A 17,756-nucleotide genomic window follows, 5' to 3' on the forward strand; every position below is an offset into this window, starting at 1 on the left:
AGGTCATCTGATTCCAGAGTACTTCCTCATTAACTGTCTCTCAAAAATGATGAGGTCCAACAGTTTTCAAATTATATACCACTGTCAGCAAGATTTCTATATGAATTTAGATTAAATATAAATAACTATTTAAAGATCTAATAACATATGTATTATAGATCAAATCTAAAAACACTGAAATGATAAACAGGTTAAATTATGCCATATGATCTGATTAATCTTATTTGTATGCAGATGCTCAAAACAAAGCTCCTCCTCCTACCTTCTAAAAAAAAAAACCACAAAATTAGGGGGCGGGAAGGAGACGAGTAGGGAGTAGGAAATAGAGCTTTTTGAGATTTCGGACTTCATATGTCCCCTTATTATATCACTCCTGCTAAGGAATAAAGTATATATGTGAAATATTGCTTATAATTTATTTAATCGGTAAATATTTTTCTTGTAAATAACTACTTAGAAAAGTTAGAAATAGTTTCTCCACAGTTCACACTGGCCTGCTATTTTCTGGTCAATTAAGTTGCTGTGGAATGTGAACATTTACTAGTCCATAAAGTTTCACAAGAAAGTCTCCCACAAGTATATCAATTAGAAGCTTACTAAAATTTATAATCTTGTGGTATTAAATTACAAGGAGTTAGAAAATATTTAGCCTTATGAAATACTTTTAGATTGGAGTTTTTCTCTAACTTATATTTATGAATACAGTCACTGTTACTACCTTTATTACCTTCTAACCTTTCTTGGTGATACAGAAAAAACAATTTGGGCTTTTTATATAGTCCTACAGCCATTATGTATATGCTACTTCAACTTCCAATGTCTAAGAGATGACTTAGTGTGAGATATGGATGTCTTAATCTGCCATGATTTAAATAGTAGCAACTGGAATAACCCACAGAAGGATAACATCTGTCATTAGGCTTATTTTTTCCCCCACCATCAGAAGATTTATTTTATTTCCAATTAAAAAACATACAGTTGACTTTGGCAAACTCAGGTTTAAAACTAAGCATGCCAATAATAAATGAATCATTTCTCCAAGTACATAGTGTTTCCCTTGGGAAGGACTGTTATTTTACAACATTTTTTTCTCTAATTTAGAAAAAAAGATAACATTTAAAATATTACAATGCCTAAACAGTGATACCAGTAATCTAGTTTTTATACTGATGTTTGTATTTCACCATTTATTATCACCAAGACTAACTTAAACCCAACTCCCTTAGTGAAGAGATTTCTTTCCCTATTTCAGTACTAGACTCATAGTTCTGAATGTCACTGAGCAAGTAATGGATATGAATTATTGATAAATTAATTACAAATGAAGTTTTTATACTATCTCCTTTATAATTAGCTAGTTCATAGACAAGAAAACAAAACAATGAACAAAAACAAAACCCTCGTTCTTACCCTCTAAATGCTTACATTTCCCTCTCACTTACCTGAAAATATGAGAATAAAAATGACCATGTATAGAGTTGCACCACTGAATCTATTTGAATGGTTCTGTTTTTGTATTTTTTTACTTATTTAATTTGAAAAAAATTAGAAAAGTATTAGTTTGAAATTAGAGCAACTAACACACTGGGGGCAACAAATTAAAAAATTCAAATGGCTAAAAATAAAAACACAAAGTATCTTTCCTTTTAGATAAAAAAGATTGTTTTCTATCTAGAAAGCAAAAAAAAAAAAAGGCAACTAATGATTTGAGAATAAAATCAAACATAACTGGTATTCACCACAGCAATGTCTAAATAAATGACCCACATAGCACAAAACTTCCTCATTCACAATCACATATAGTTAAGTTGCTTTTCCCTCAGTTACATAATAGTTGTCTTCAAACAATCTCCTTTTATAAAACTATCACATTAGTTAAACCTATTTATTCTTACTATGAAGTTTTAAATTTCATTTATATAGGCCACACAGGTTTAATTGGCACACTTTACTTAAAAATAAGACAAAATAAGTCACTCTTCTTTAAAAAAAATTATGGTCATCTGTTTTCAAAGAATAATCCCAGATACTTAATTTATTAAAGTAAATTTTCTACCTTCAGCAGTGAGCTTTTTAAATGATTACTAAGTGTTCACCTGAAGATTATCAATGCTATATGAAGTGTAAATTTGTTTTGAAGGTTTGTGTCCATTTTATAACAAGATGCAATTTGCACTGAAGAGTTTTTAAAAAGATAACCTACATACATACAGTTAATTTGCCTCAAACAACTTCTTAGAAATACAGTATAAACATTTAAGAACCATGACAAAGTTGTGGTTCAAACTTCAACAAAGATTTTCTTGAAACCCAGTACAAAGATTACTGTCTCAAGACCATATCCCAAAGTGACATTAGCAGGAGATTTGATTGTAAGACTCTACCTTTTAAAAAAAGAGCACACTTGGTTATACATGGCTTTTAAACTTGAGCTACAGTTATGCTACAAATCCCCCCACCCTCCCAATCTAAAGTCAGTCATGTAGAGATATGTACATTCTCTGAGCATTGTTTAAGAGTCCTTGGTTTTCCAGCTTTGATGGAGATCTAGAAGGCGTTCAGAAGTCCGTGTGCTTACATTCAGAACAGGATGAACTTTACAAATTCCACTTTCCTCCATTAGTGACAGACCACAGATCCCAAAGTATGCATGCAAAGCACCTGGATGACTGGCCACTTGGCAAATCCCCCTACGAGGCGATCTTGAGTTGATAAGATGTAATTTCTATTTTTCTCAAAGTTAGTATATTGGAAAATTTTTAGAAGCTTTAGAGTTGCTCCCACCCAAAAAGAATAACAGGTGCCTACAGGCTTCTTAGGTCTTCCATGATAACTATTTTGTTGCCTCATTATACACCACCTCTTTATCCTGTTCAATTCTTTTTCTGAAAAAAATTTTTCTAGTTTACCCATCAGACATAGTGAGGCAATGGCACAAAAAGTAGATCCTCCATGAGATTCAAGTCCAGCTCCCTGTGCCAGTCCATTGTCATAGGACATACTTCTTCTAATATAGGAGATGGCTTTTTTCATATCCATGCCTGACCGGTTGTTGAGCATATAGCAAATACAGGAAGTACAGTACAAAAATCACATGTCATTTTCACTGCCTTCAGGTACTGCACAAAAACTCCCATCTTCCAGCTGAAGGGCTCTCAAGCCTACTAAGCAAGCTTCTTTATTTACTCGGCTTAAGTCGTCTCCAAGAATAACTAAGCATGAAAGGCCAGTGTAAGTCATTGCAATGTGGCCACTATCATAAGGATGAGCTGTTCCAGGAGCCTTTGATGGGTTGAACGGAATACCCAGGTATGAAGAGCCTCGGAAACCACATCGATTTAGATTTGATCTGTCTTCTGTGGGAAGGACCTGCTTGTCTCGAGTGAAGAATAGCGCTCCGGCAAAACCTCGAGGCAGCGCTGGGAAAATCGCACGTGCAGATCCCGCCAGAAACCCAGCCGCTCTCCCTCGCCGCTCCCTGCTAGCCTCTCATCCTCAGTGGCCGCCATGCTGCTCCGGAAGAGACGTCCGCCTCGACCTAGATGATGTTATTAAGAGATGGAATGAGTTTAGATAGAGAAAAAATGTACACCTGAGTCCCGAACCCTTTTTACCCCAAGGTTTAGAGATTAGACAGGATGAAGTACCTGCAAAGGAGCTTAAGAAACTAGGTAGAAGGAAAACCTGGAGAGTGTTGTCAACTGAAAATACAATGAGGATATTTTTGTCAATAAGGAGAGAGTCATCAACTGTGTGAAATGCTGCTGCTACTTGGGAGGCTGAGGTAGAAGGACCATTTGAATCCAGCAGGTTGAAGCTGCAGTGAGCCACTGCCCTCCAGCCTGAGCGACGGAGCAAGATCTTGTCTCCAAAAAGAAAAAAAAAAATGTTGCTGATAATTCAAGCAACATGAGTATGGAAAATTGACCATTGGATTTAGGGATTTGGTCATTCACAGTGTGGTTTCAGGAACGTGATAGTGATAAGACACTGATTAAATACGGTTCAAGTGTGAATAAGAATAGAGAAATATAAAAAAGAGTAGATTTGGGAGGCCGAAGTGGGCAGATCGCGAGGTCATGAGATCGAGACCATCCTGGCAAACACGGTGAAACCCCGTCTCTACTAAAAATACAAAAAATTAGCCGGGCGTGGTGGCGGGTGCCTGTAGTCCCAGCTACTTGGGAGGCTGAGGCAGGAGAATGGCGTGAACCCGGGAGGCAGAGCTTGCAGTGAGCCGAGATCAAGCCACTGCACTCCAGCCTGGGCAACAGAGCCAGACTCCCGTCTCAAAAAAAAAGTATAGAGAACTTTAAAAAGTGTTATAAATGGGGCCAGGTGCTGTGGCTTACGCATGTAATCCCAGCACTTTGGGAGACCGAGGTGGGTGGATCACTAGGTCAGGAGTTCAAGACCAGCCTGGCCAAGATGGTGAAACCTTGTCTCTACTAAAAATACAAAAAAAAAAAAAAAAAATTAGCCGGGTGTGGTGGTGGGCGCCTGTAATCCCAGCTACTCAGCTACTCAGGAGGCTGAGGCAGAAAATTGCTTGAACCCGGGAGGCAGAGGTTGCAGTGAGCCAAGATCACGCCACTGCACTCCAGCCTGGGCAACAGAGCAAGACTCCCTCTCAAAAAAAAAAAAAGTTATAAATGAGTTGTAATAGTTGCCATAAGTCCTATGAGGTTCCACAGCATGAAACATATGAGACAGTATGCTAATGAGTATGATAGAGTAAAGGGGGTACATTTTATAATCCTGAGGAAGAAACAGATTAAAGTGAAGTTAATTCTAGAGTCATCAGGAATAATATCACATAACAATAATAAAACGCCAAAAGTCCTCTATTACTTCTTCCAATTTTTTGTCAAGTGTAAATTTAAGAGAAAATATTGATTGATCCTATCCCGAATTTGAGTAAATACAGTTTTTTGTTTTTCTTAATAAAATATGATTTATAATTTTTCCAGAAGACAAACTACTTTCTTTAACTTCTGACCCAGTCTATTTGTAGTGTATAAAAAGCTGTATTACTATGTGATACATTTAGAGAAAGGAACTCCTTTTTTTTTCTTGATTAGTAATTTTTTTTCTTGTATGAATTGCATTCACCTGGGGAATATAAATTTATATTTAACTCATGCCTGACAAGATGCTGACATTAGTAATGATATATAAATTAACTAATAGTAAGTTTTAAATGGTAATTAAGCCTTGATATAATTTAAAGCAGAAGCATCAAGTCAAAAACAAATTCAACTTAGATACTCTTAAACTCTTTAATGTAAAAGTGTAAAACTTTTCACAAAATGCAATGCTGTGAAAATGAAGTTTTTTCAACTTTATTTCACTAGTTTATCTCTTTCTTTCTCTGTTTTCATCATTTCTCCCCTGCAGTTGTTTTATGCCACTCTATTTCTTTCATGAATTCTGTTTTGCACAGATTTTCTGGCAATGGAAATTTAAATATCTTACTCATTTTTACTGTCCTATTTTAATTGTTGCTGTATTTTTTTCTTATTCCAGATATATTGCATGATTACATTTCTCAACTAGAAGATATACAACTATAGACTATATTTCACACAAAGACACTGCACATCCTGTTATGGAGGAAAAGTGATGATTCTTGGTGTTACCATTTAGACAACAGAGCACAGAGTATTTAGGGAAAGTTATGAATCCTAACATTAAAGATCGGAATGTTCTTGCCATGTGAAGTATGAAAAGTAATGTGAACATAAGCTTCTCTTCTTGTCTATGAAATTGTGTTTCCAATGGCAAAGCTTTCTCAATATCATTACCCTCTGGGGGTTACGCCATGCCCTAAAGTAAAGAGTCTGTACTTTGAAGTCAGCATGGCTTCGGATGACTTTCTTAATAGATCTGAACTTCCAATTTCTCATCAATAAATTATTATCTTTCTCATTGGTTTTAACAGTGATTATACAGGCTGATATATGTAAAGTACCTTGCATAAAAAATGGCACATTGTAGAAGGTCATTAGGTATTTTTTTCACTGTAATACAGGTAATAATTTTGATGTTTTAAAATGTGTTTACTCATTCAATAAATCTATTGAGTGCTTACTATGTCCAAACAAAATTCTGAGTACCAGGGTGAGAGTAGTTTAAAAAATAAAAGACAGAAGTTTTTGCTGTCCTGGAGGTATTATTCTAGTTTTTATCTTGACATCATTTTGAATTTTCCTTTCTATTCTATTTGTGATTGCTCTCTCTAAACTTTTTTCATCTTTTAAGATCTTTTGCACTAAACAGGTTGAGAATTATAGTGCGTGTAAGTTATTCCATTTTCCCATTAAATGTCAGCATTTAAGATTTTGATACATATACTGTTTTTTGGCAAAAATGTATTTAGCTCAACAGAGTAAAATAAGTATGGCTGTAGCAATTATTTGCCATATAAGGTATAACGGCAGCATAAAAATGTTCATGCACGTGGTCTATGCGAAATTTTGTCTAAGAGAGTTGAAATCAGTCTAGATTGTTAAAGCAGTGGAGAAAAACAGATTTCTATTTATTTTCTCCCCAACTTGTGGGTAGATAATTTCTTTTAAAGTATCAACCTCAAACAAACATTACATGACATAGCTTTTTGCCTGTTGGATCTTTTTATAATTTGAGTTTATGCTTATTTTCTCATTCATAATGAGGATACAGAAATATTTTTATAATATGCCTAAATAAAAAGATTTGCCTCTAACTTTTTTTCTAATGAAAAATAAGCAAGACTTACAAAAAAAATCTTCTTCTTACCAGGCTCTTTGAGGGCGAAGGTTGCTTCTCATCTCATTTATTTCGCCTTACGCATTGCCCTTTCTCACTTGAATTGCTTGCATGGAAGTATTCATTGTCTTCACTTCCCTGACATATACTCAGAAGGCATCTTCATCTGGGACCATTTGAATTGATTCTGCATACTTACATCTTACTCAGAGCCTATTTTTTCCTTGGTCTATCTTTTTTTTTTTTTTTTTTTTTGAGACGGAGTCTTGTTCTGTGGCTCAGGCTGGAGTGCAGTGAAGAGATCTTGGCTCACTGCAAGCTCCGCCTCCCGGGTTCACGCCATTCTCCTGCTTCAGCCTCCCGAGTAGCTGGGACTACAGGCGTGGGACTATGAGGTGAGGAGATCGAGACCCTCTTGGCTAACACGGTGAAGCCCCGTCTCTACTAAAAATACAAAAAATTAGCTGGGCGTGGTGGCGGGCGTCTGTAGTCCCAGCTACTCGGGAGGCTGAGGCAGGAGAATGGCGTGAACCCAGGAGGCGGAGCTTGCAGTGAGCCGAGATCGCACCACTGCAGTCCCGCCTGGGCGAAACAGCGAGACTCCGTCTCAAAAAAAAAAAAGAAAGAAATTAAAAAAGAAAAAGTAAAACTTTAAAGATAACTTTTAGAAGAAAAATGAAATTCAGAAACAATACATCTCATTTACACTTACTTAAAAATAATATGAATTGTCACTATTTACTATGAAAACATCTCATGCCAAGTTCTTTTATTAAGCTTGGATTTAAAATGTTATATTTTAGTTGAAACTGGTAGAATCTTAGTAAAATTATAACAATAAGAAATTTTTATATTTATATAATATAGAATAATCACATTTAATTTCACTTGTTAGTCTATTCTGATTCTTTAGCAGGTTCATTCATAATTTACCAACTTGGGTCAGAAATATTTTCTATTCTTAGCTTTTGCTGTCAGCAGAGATAATAATAATACCGAGCCTGAACAACAAAGGATTGTTGTTATATTAAAGTTGATTCGCTGCTTTAAGAGAGACTCACATTTAATATTTTATTTTTTTAATTAAAAAGAGAATGTAGATATTTGCTTTTCCAAATTTCCCATAAGATAAGAAAAACATATTTTTTTGTTAATTACACCCTTGCTAAGTCACGCTAGCTGCCTGACCTTGGACAACATTCTTAACCTCTTATTGAAATGTATCTCATTTTCAATAACTGTGAATTAAAGATAATAATTGTATATTTCTCAAGAGATTATTGTGGGAATTAAAATAATCCTCTAAAATGCTTAGTACAGACTCTGGAACATAATAAGCAGAAAAAATTAATAACTATTATTATTTTTATTTACTATATTATATGACATACTTTTTCTTTATGATCTTCAGGAGAATTTCTACTCATCTTAAAAACATATATAGATATTGATCTGCAGAGAAATATATCTCTGTTATTTCAAGGTCTGTGGATTACATAATGGTCAACTCCGATTGATTTACTGATTAAACAAAATTTTAAAACAAAAATAAAAATATTGCAGCTATGTTGGTTTTAACCATTCTAAACTCTGATGAAATTTGCTTTCTGTTTGGTTTGTGACTAGGAAGCTAAACATTATTTATTAGAAATAAAAATTTCTGGTGTCTAAAAAATTTCAAGAGGAAAACTGTTAGATTCTACTACAATTAAATCTGTTAAGATTTAATTGCAAATATGTAGATAATGCAAATATATCTTAGGGTACAATTTTTGTTCTCATTAAGTTACCCATTTTACATTTTGAGAACACTAATAGGTGAAATACTTGTCAAAGAGAAGATCTAAGATGGTTTAAAGAAAATATTAAATGAAATCAAACTCACTTGTCAAGCTCCATAGCACAACTTAGAAGTCATAAATCACACTCTGTATGACAGTTACGGGAGGGATCTGGGTTGTAAAACAAAATGATGGATTTTATCTTTCCTGTTTTTGAGTTATTAAGAACTAGTAGAACTACAGAATGACGTGAAAGACTCACATCAGGGATAGGAGGTTATTTGCAGAAACTCTTGTTTTCTTTATCACATTAATGTCAACATTTGCCATTTCCATATGACTAATTGTTGAACTAATTTTTGATTTCTTATGCCAACTATTAATAATCCTCTTTTCATCTAGAAAGCAATCACTTTTTGTCTATCTGTAAATTGACGTTTGTTATGTTAATTTATTTTTGCTTATTACAAGGATTACCTTTTATTTACAACAAAGCATTCACAGATTGCTGTGATAGATTTGTCTTCAATCAAATATCATAAACATTAATTGAATTATTGAAAGGAATCTGTAAATTATTGTGTTTTTTCTAAAATAGTAACATCAGCGTGTATATTATGTTAATTTTGTTTACTGTTTTTTGCTTCATATTAACTATATTTAACTGATTTTAACAGTCTCAGATAATTCCAAAACATCAATTACTTTACTTGGATTTATTAATTCATTCAAAAAATATATATATAATGAGAAATATATATATATAATAAGAATCTATTATTTGCCAGGCACTGGGCTAGGCAAAGGTAAGAGTGAATGGCAAAATCATGTTCTCCCTGTTTTCCTGTAATATATTGTCTGGCTAAAGGCTGTGAAGGAAGAGTAATGTGAAGGAAGAGTATTCGAAGGATATAAGAAAAGGGCTCACACAATTAACTGTATGTAGGCTGTTCTTAGGGAAGAGTTCTTCTAGAGGTGGTACTTGGCCTTCAGTCAGAAGCATGATTTGATATTTGATGTTAACCAGGTAATTGAGGGGATAAGTTGCTTTCTCAGCAGAAAGGACATAGTAGGCAGTCTTTAAGATAAAAGCATAGTGAAAGCTCAAAACTAAAAGGAGGCTCGTGTGTCTGGACTACAGAGTCCAGGAAAAGAGTTTAGAGAGTCTAGCAGAGATAGCAGAGAAGACTTTATCTTTTTTTTTCTTTCTTTTTTTTTTTTTTCAGTAGCAACCATCTTTCCTGTGAAAAATTCCCTCTCCTAGTACTTTAGTTCTGTGGATCCAAAAATTATAGCATTCTTCTACCACCACGGGGGTGAGTATATAATAAAAAGTGTCAGTTATTCGAGCATGTAAGAAACTTGGAAGTCATCACTCCCATCCTTACAACAAGAAAAATGCTGTACAAACAGACTATCAACAACTCATTTTAGATCCATTGGAGGACTGAGGTCACAGAAAAACTGCTGCCTCCACCCTAAATCCCCACTAAATTAGACAGATGGGAAAATGCAAAGAATTGTAGCTTAGTGGAGCAAAAGCCCAGGAGCCCCCATAGGAGTTAGTAATGGGGAGCTTCCCTGTCTCTCCAGACCCGAGCTCCCAGCACCCCTCAGGACAGAGCCTGCCCAGCTCTGCCCATGTCACTTCATTGACCCCTGCCCCTGCCAGGCTTCTCCCACACCCGCAGGGCCAGCACCCAATGTGCTGAGAGAGTGGGGACCCAGAACCAGATGAACACATCAGGGGAAACCGAATCCATTCTCTCTTGGGGTGCTGAGCCTCCCAGTGACAGAAGATCCAAGAGATGCGAGTGGGAGGTCGCCCTAACAGGATCTAACATCATGCTCCAGATTGCTGAAGGGACACAGATCGGTGCGTCCTCTCTTTGACTCTACCCTCCTCACTCCTTAGCACCAGGACTGGCTGTACATCCTTGCTGAGGTGCAACTAAGACCTTCGCCTGCAGCTCAGGGGTGCCCCAGACAGGAGCACAAGAGGAGTCTCATCCCCACCCACAACCCAGGCTGGAGTGAATCTGGCTGCCCAGGCTCTGTGTCTGGCTTCTGCCCCAGGACCTGAGCCCAGGTAAACTCAGGCTTCTTTGACCTGCCCTCCCCAGGCCCAGGTTTTAAAGGTGTGCTCCCCACCACTTCCTTGTTGCTCCTCCACTTTGTCCCTAGAATTACAGCCCAGCTCTAGGTGGGACTGTGAAGCTCTGCCCAATGCCTTCCACGAGAAATCAGATTCAGGCCCTTGTGCCTGAAGACTCCTTGTGAAGACTAGATGACACCTTCTCCAAGAGCAGCTAAGGAGTCACCTTGGGCTCCTCAGGCTGAGTATACATTTTCTGTATGGAACTTCAGAAAGAAATGGTCAACATTCATTCCTCACTTCACCAGAGAAAGAAGAAAATGTCACGTGCCTTTGATTCCCTCTTTTTACCAAGACTCCACTGAGATAAAACTCCTAACAGAAAGCAACACGTATTCCCAACACTGGGTACCTGCTGGAGGTCCTGTCTTAGCCCCAAAGCCTCAGGTTTCCATGGGGACAGGTTGGTTGAGAACTGGTGGCCTAGCTCTCAGCCTGACACCCAACAGTATCCCCACCCAGGGGACAGATGGTAGTGCAGGCACAGGTTCTGCAGGCTTTCATCTCGTGGAACATATGTTAGAGGGTGTCCTCGTCACTCGCCATGCCCCAGAGGAATCAGCAGGGACATCAGGACTGAGAGAAGACATGGCACATCTGACCTCCTGTCCTGGAAACCCCACATCTTTCTGACTGTGCCGATCACACGGACAATATCTAGGAAAGTTCTGCTCTGCACAGTGTTCTGTCTACCAGGCCCACCCATCTGAGGACCCAGATGCTAGGAACACAGATACTGAAGGAGCAACCACCTGCCTAAGGTGCAGGTATCCCTGCATCCATCTGTGGGAGGAAGAGCCAGAAACCACTATTTGTAAGGATTCTTTGGCCCTAAGAATGAACCAACTATTTAGAAGTAACACAGTGATGCAGAATGACCAGGGAGGGTCATTCTCAACCACGCTCCCTGGTCATTCTGCATCACTACAATACACACAGAATCCCCAGTATACACACCCATTAAAACCTCAATATTCTTGCTTCATACAAACATCTGCTTACAGATCCTGAACACACACACACACCCCAGTGGTTTGTTGCTAACTGCTTAATAAAATGCTCTCCAGGGGGAAATAGGAAAGCCTAGAATTGTGATGCTTATGTGGTATAAATATCTCAGCACGACTAATTTTAAACTACCAACCTAACGCCACTGAACACAGAGCTGAGAAGAGATGTGCCGTGCCCAGTGGCTACCCCAAGCTAGCACAACCCAGCTCCAGCACAGCTACATCCTTTCATAGGAATACATGTACACAATCTACCTGCACCCTGAGTAGGACCCTCAACTCTCACCCCAAATATAAAAACAAAACCAAACTACGTACCTCCAGAACACAACCTCCTCATGTATCCTGAACAGATACACACAACTGAGATAGGATAGGGTGGTCATAGCCTCCATTAAAGGAGAACAAACTTGCTAAACAGATGAAGAGAACAAACCATCCGACAGGGCACAAGGAGGTCCTGCAGTAAGGAAGTGGAAAAGAAGAAGGGAAAATCCTCAAATTCGCACAAGTGCAAAAACCCATGATTAGTGTCCCTGGGTTGACCAGTGCTCATTATAACAGTGAAAAACACACCCTTGGGTAGAGATTTAAGATGTTAACCAGGTATTCACGTGATATAGGCACTAGCATGTGCAGCAATAGCGCATGCGTGTCCAGAGAACAGCCCAGAGTGTGCTTAACGGTGACACCCCTTCCCACCCCCTCATGAATAGTCATGTAAGGCTTCCATAAAGGAGGTTTCCCCAGTGTCAGTCAATGCTGTCTCATCTTTGAGCAGCCCACTCTGATCGGCTGTTAGAGTGTACATTCACTTTGCAATAACCTCTCTTGCTTACTTTTATGTTGGACTCACTCTCAAAGTAAGACTTCTTTTGTGCAGCAAAGTTAAGAACCTGAACCAGCCCACCAGCAACACAACTGCTACCTGTACCCTAAATACACAGATGGCCTGCCCAATTACTACTTAAATTTGCAGACAAAACTCTACCCACCCCAAATGCTCACATCACTGCTAAAACCATATATGTACATATATATGTGCCCAAATACAAACATGTACAATGAACACAGTACCCATATATACCCATATATACTGTGAACCCTGAAAGGGCTAATCCTTCCAGATGGATCATGAGTGTCTGACTGGGCCTAAACTCAAAATGGAGCCAAGCGGCCATTTACTGACTGCAGGTCTCACACATGTACCCTGCTTCCTGCAAAAACCACGTACTTGTGTCACTTTGGAACTTTCACAGCTGTCTGTTCCTGTTTATGCCACCTGAATCAAGGGGTACCATTTTGTCATATGGACATAAGAAATAGATTGTGACTTGCATCAGCCAATCAGAAATAAACAAGCTTGTATCCCTCATTTGCAGAGTGAACCAGATTGGGAATCTGAGGATGAACTTTCTCTATAAAAGATAATACCTCTATTTGTTCTTTCAGAGTGTACCTTTGTTTTCCACTGAAGGCTGGGACTCCTTGATTTGCAAACAGCTCACTGGAATCAAATTTCTATTTTTTTCTTTTGTTGTTTTTTTAAGAAAATCCTTTTCAGTAGATTTGTTAACAGTACATAATGAAAATCCCATAGGCATAGGCTCAAAAAAAAATCACAAGGTATACAACACTTGTGTCATGCATCACCCAGAAAAAGAATCACATACAATCCCACAGCTCTAAAATACAGGAATCCATGATTCTTGAATGCAAACACAACCTACACAGCCTCTCTGTTTCCAAATACATTCACTGAACCTCCCACATCTCCCAGAATACAAAATACAGAAGCCACATAAACTCAAATACACACAGAACCACGAACTATTTTTATCAAATACATGTAACTCCACCTCACAAACTCTGAGAACACACATATGAGTGGCAACACCAAATTCTGCGAGTATTACATTTCACAACAGACACAGAGGACCACTAAGTCTTAATATACCCAAAACCCCTCATATACACACTCACAAACTACCCATGAATACACACCCCACCCTCCCAGATAAAACTGATACAATACAAAAAAAAAGCACACAGAAACACCAATAATGCTGGAATATACGTACACAACTTCCATATACCCATGGGCACATACACACTCACGCAAATATCCCCAATCCTTGAGTGTATAAATCCCCCAAAACACTATCCAATCAATATGCTGCATCTCCAGAATACAACCTCTTCACCTCGTCCCCTAAACATGCCCAAACACATGTACAAACATCCTAGCATTCTCCAAAGAAATACACTTTAAATACGAACAATCCCATATTCTATAAATAGATTTAGATAATTCATCTATCTGCTGATAAATATACACCCAAACCAGTATACACACCCGAGACGCATGGAAATATCTCCAGCATATCATTTATAAATACCCATAAAAACACTTCCCAATCCCAAATTATCCCAATCTAGTATGAACCAGCTCCCACATTGCCAAGTACTAACCAATAACCATATCACATACCTCTAATACATATAAATTCAACTCTCTCACTCTCCTGTATAAAAAGAGAACCCCATCTCTCTATCAGACACACACATACTAAATTCCCAGAATATATAAGCCTAATAACCACTTACTGAAAAATACAAGCACATAGCTCCACAAAACATTCATCTAAACTGCCACGCCCTTGAACACACACACAAACTCAATACTCATGTAGTTCTCTACATGCCCTAAACATACCCGCGATTAACTAACATGCCACAAATATGCAAACATGCCACCTCATATCCCCAAATACACATAGAGTTCCACAATACTGCCCGGCCCAGTTATGACCTTCTTTAATCTGCAATCTCCACACAGACACCACCAACCCACACATGTGAATACATATTAGATTCTCACCAATTAAATACATATCAAATTCCAAACTAAGAATTCATATAAACACATTTTCACACACACAAAACCACCCCCACAAATCTCACACCCTCCAAAATCCAAAATAAATCTTCCTGACATTCTCAAGTACACACTAACCCAACCACCCAAGATACACACGTGTGTGCAGCAAATTTTAGATACATGTGTAGCCTACAATTTACAAATAATATACCACTACTTTTTATTTGTAAATTCCAGTTAAGTAAATGATTCTCATGGAAGCTTTTCTTGACTTTGGCTGCACTCTTGCATCCACAATCAACTTGTGCTACCAAGTGAACAGACTACGACTAAAGGCCTGTTCTTCCACTTTGCAGCTGCTCATATCAGTGACAAATGAGCGTATTAGAACATGCATGCTGGCTGATCATTCTGATCAAGTCAACAAGCTTCACAGCTTACTCAGTGAGGTCGTCCGTGAGAACTTCACTGTTTTAAGAGGACAGGAGCTACTTCTTTGCTGAACTGCATCGCGGTTTCAACTGCTGAGGTTTTCCTCAAGCTTTTGCGTTGTTTGGAATGTGAAAGGCACGGCCGAGACACATTTTGGGGTTCCCACTGCATTGCTACACCTCCCCCCTCACTTCAGGGCCAGGTGAGCAAGGGAAAGGAGCGCGGCCTGGGCGTCCCGCAGGGCCCCGCTAGGAAAGCTATGAATGCTCTCGCCTTGAGGGCAGCCACAGGCCTGCTCTGGCCACAATGTGGGGTCGCCCGGTGGACACTGGTGACCAGTGGGAGCATGACCAGGAGGCGATTACCTTGTAAACACACTTGGCTTTATTTTTAGGTAACACCAAGAAGGACGCCATGAGAGCGAAGGCCGTTGGGTAACCACACTTTGCTGTCGCGCTGCGGGTCTCCCTGCCATGAACCGCCGCAACCGGTGCTGGGAGCGGTTGAGGGCCGCCGCCCATGCTGGAACCTCACCCGCCTCAAGGCTCATGCGCAGGTGCACGAGCCCGCCCTGGCCTGGAGCCCGCCCTGGGAGAGCCCCGCTGGAGATGGGGAAATGGAGGAAGGCGGCACCTGGGCGCTTTCTGGGGCCAGACAACGCCCCCTCATTGGAACCTCCATGACCGTGCCTCTGAGAAACCAGCGCGTCGGCAACTACCACTCCTAATTTTTGGTAATACAAACCTGCAGTCCATGCACTTAGGTAACACCCTTGCTGAAAGGTTTACCTTTGGAGGCTTTATCCTAAAGCAAAGTATCCTCGAATTGAATGTCCTGCATTCCCTTTGGACGGCATTTATTTCATTCCAGCTCATGCATTTCAAAAAATAGTATGCCCTATTTTCCTACTCAGTCTGGAGGTTCCATTAAAGAACATTTCTGGCAAAGAATTTTAGTCCTGAAAACACACTCCAAAATATACTTTCTTCTGACTCCATTCCCAGAGTTTTTCCTACCACATTCAAATTATTTCTAGAAATGTTTTGGTTGTAGCCTTCATCAATTTCAGTCGATAAAGCAGCAGATAGTAAGGGAACAATTCCAGGCTCCCCCACCCCTGACTCTGCAACACAGTGCAGCATTCCAGTTGGCAATAAAAAGCTAGTAGAGAAGAAACTCACTGACTTGAGTTTGTAATAGCTTCAGAAGAAAGTTTAATGGTCACATCCTTTCTGCTTATTTGCAGGATTCCTATCATCTCTCTCCACGTGATAGCACTGAAGAGCCTTCACCTCTATGCAGGCCCAGGGCCTCAAGTGCAGAGACTGAGAGCTCTGCAGGACACAGCATGGAGCTGCCATTCCTCTACTGTTCCGTGATTGGGTGGAAGAGCATGTGTCCTCTGAACAGGGGATCCAAGCCCTGAGATGTTCTTTCTCAGCAGTCAGTGCGGCCCAGGAGTTTCTGTGGGGATGCTCAGAGAGCAGGGGCCGGAGGACTTTTAGCCACCACCTCCCATGGCAAGTCTTCACAAATTACCTTTGGCTAATTTGATTGTCTCTCCTCCTGGGGTCTAGGACTTCAAATATGTACAGAAGTGATTGCAGAATTAAGACAAGACACTGTTCCACAGTATAGTTTTTGTATCACTGGCTCATTCAAATCCTATATCAAAAAAGACTCATTCAAATCCTATATCAAAGCCATGTGTGAGAATCTTGAGAAAGCATCGGTTGACTGACTTGGCAAGGGAGGAAGCTACCAAGAATTCTGCCCTTCTTCAGTATCTGAGTATGATATTTTGCTTCAACATCCCTCTTAGATGAAGTTATTGATTGAAAATCATTTAAGTTTGCCCCGTGATAAAAGATCAAGTCCTCAGAAAGATCTCCAAAGCGTTTATTGTTTGTTTGGTTTTGTTTTGGTAAGTTTACCATGATTTTGCTTGAATTGCTCTCCGTTGATCTTCTCAGCTAAGATCGAGGTAGAGTTGCACAGTGGAAGAGGGCTGCATGTAAGTAGGCAGTTCTGTCTCAGAGGACAAAAGGCCTGGGAGCACCCAGACAGGCAATCACTGCATGGAGGTCACTCCCCTCCCAGTGGCCACTGTGGAGGCATTTCACAGATATGCTTGCTGGACCGTTCAGGTTTAGAGTTGGGACAAAACTGAGAACTCATGGGGATATTGGACAGGAGTTAGGAAATGACCTTCTCACACAACTGGGGCAAGGAGGGGAGAACCCTGGGCTTGAGACTTGCAATCCACCACCTGCCCCTGCAGTGTGGCCCCTGTTACATTTTTCTGCAACTCTGCCCTCTTGAGTCCAAATGTCTTCAAAAGGGGCAAATGCTTCGTAAGTTCCAACAGAGTGTGTTTCAGTGAATGTTCGCAGTGTGCACCGGTCTGGCTGAAGGTCTCTTCCCTTCCCCAACACCCTCCCATCGTGCAAAATTACCCTGCCCAGCAGGGAGTGACGTGTGTGTCAGAAATTTTGCTGCTGTGCTCTGAGTACTCCTTATCTCCTTAGACCAGTTTCCTAACACTCCCCATGTCCACAACACAGAACATGGGTGCTCTTTCCTGTCATTTTGACACTAATAAACGGACAGTGATTCTCAGTGTGGAAATGAGAATGAAGTTTTTTTTGAAGACAGGCTACCATAATTCCCATGCAGAGAACCACATGCGATCACACTGGATTCCAAACAGCAAGAATGTATGGTGAAGGTGAGGCCAACAGTGAGCTGAG

At 39.5% G+C, this 17,756-nt stretch overlaps 1 pseudogene; it reads right to left on the bottom strand.

Annotated features, from left to right (window-relative positions):
* Nucleotides 1-745: 745 nt before the first annotated feature.
* LOC129006640 (geranylgeranyl transferase type-1 subunit beta-like) lies at nucleotides 746-7,228 on the bottom strand (annotated as a pseudogene).
* Nucleotides 7,229-17,756: the final 10,528 nt, after the last annotated feature.

Source organism: Pongo pygmaeus, chromosome 8 (genome assembly GCF_028885625.2).
Source record: "Pongo pygmaeus isolate AG05252 chromosome 8, NHGRI_mPonPyg2-v2.0_pri, whole genome shotgun sequence".
Lineage (NCBI taxonomy): Eukaryota > Metazoa > Chordata > Mammalia > Primates > Hominidae > Pongo > Pongo pygmaeus.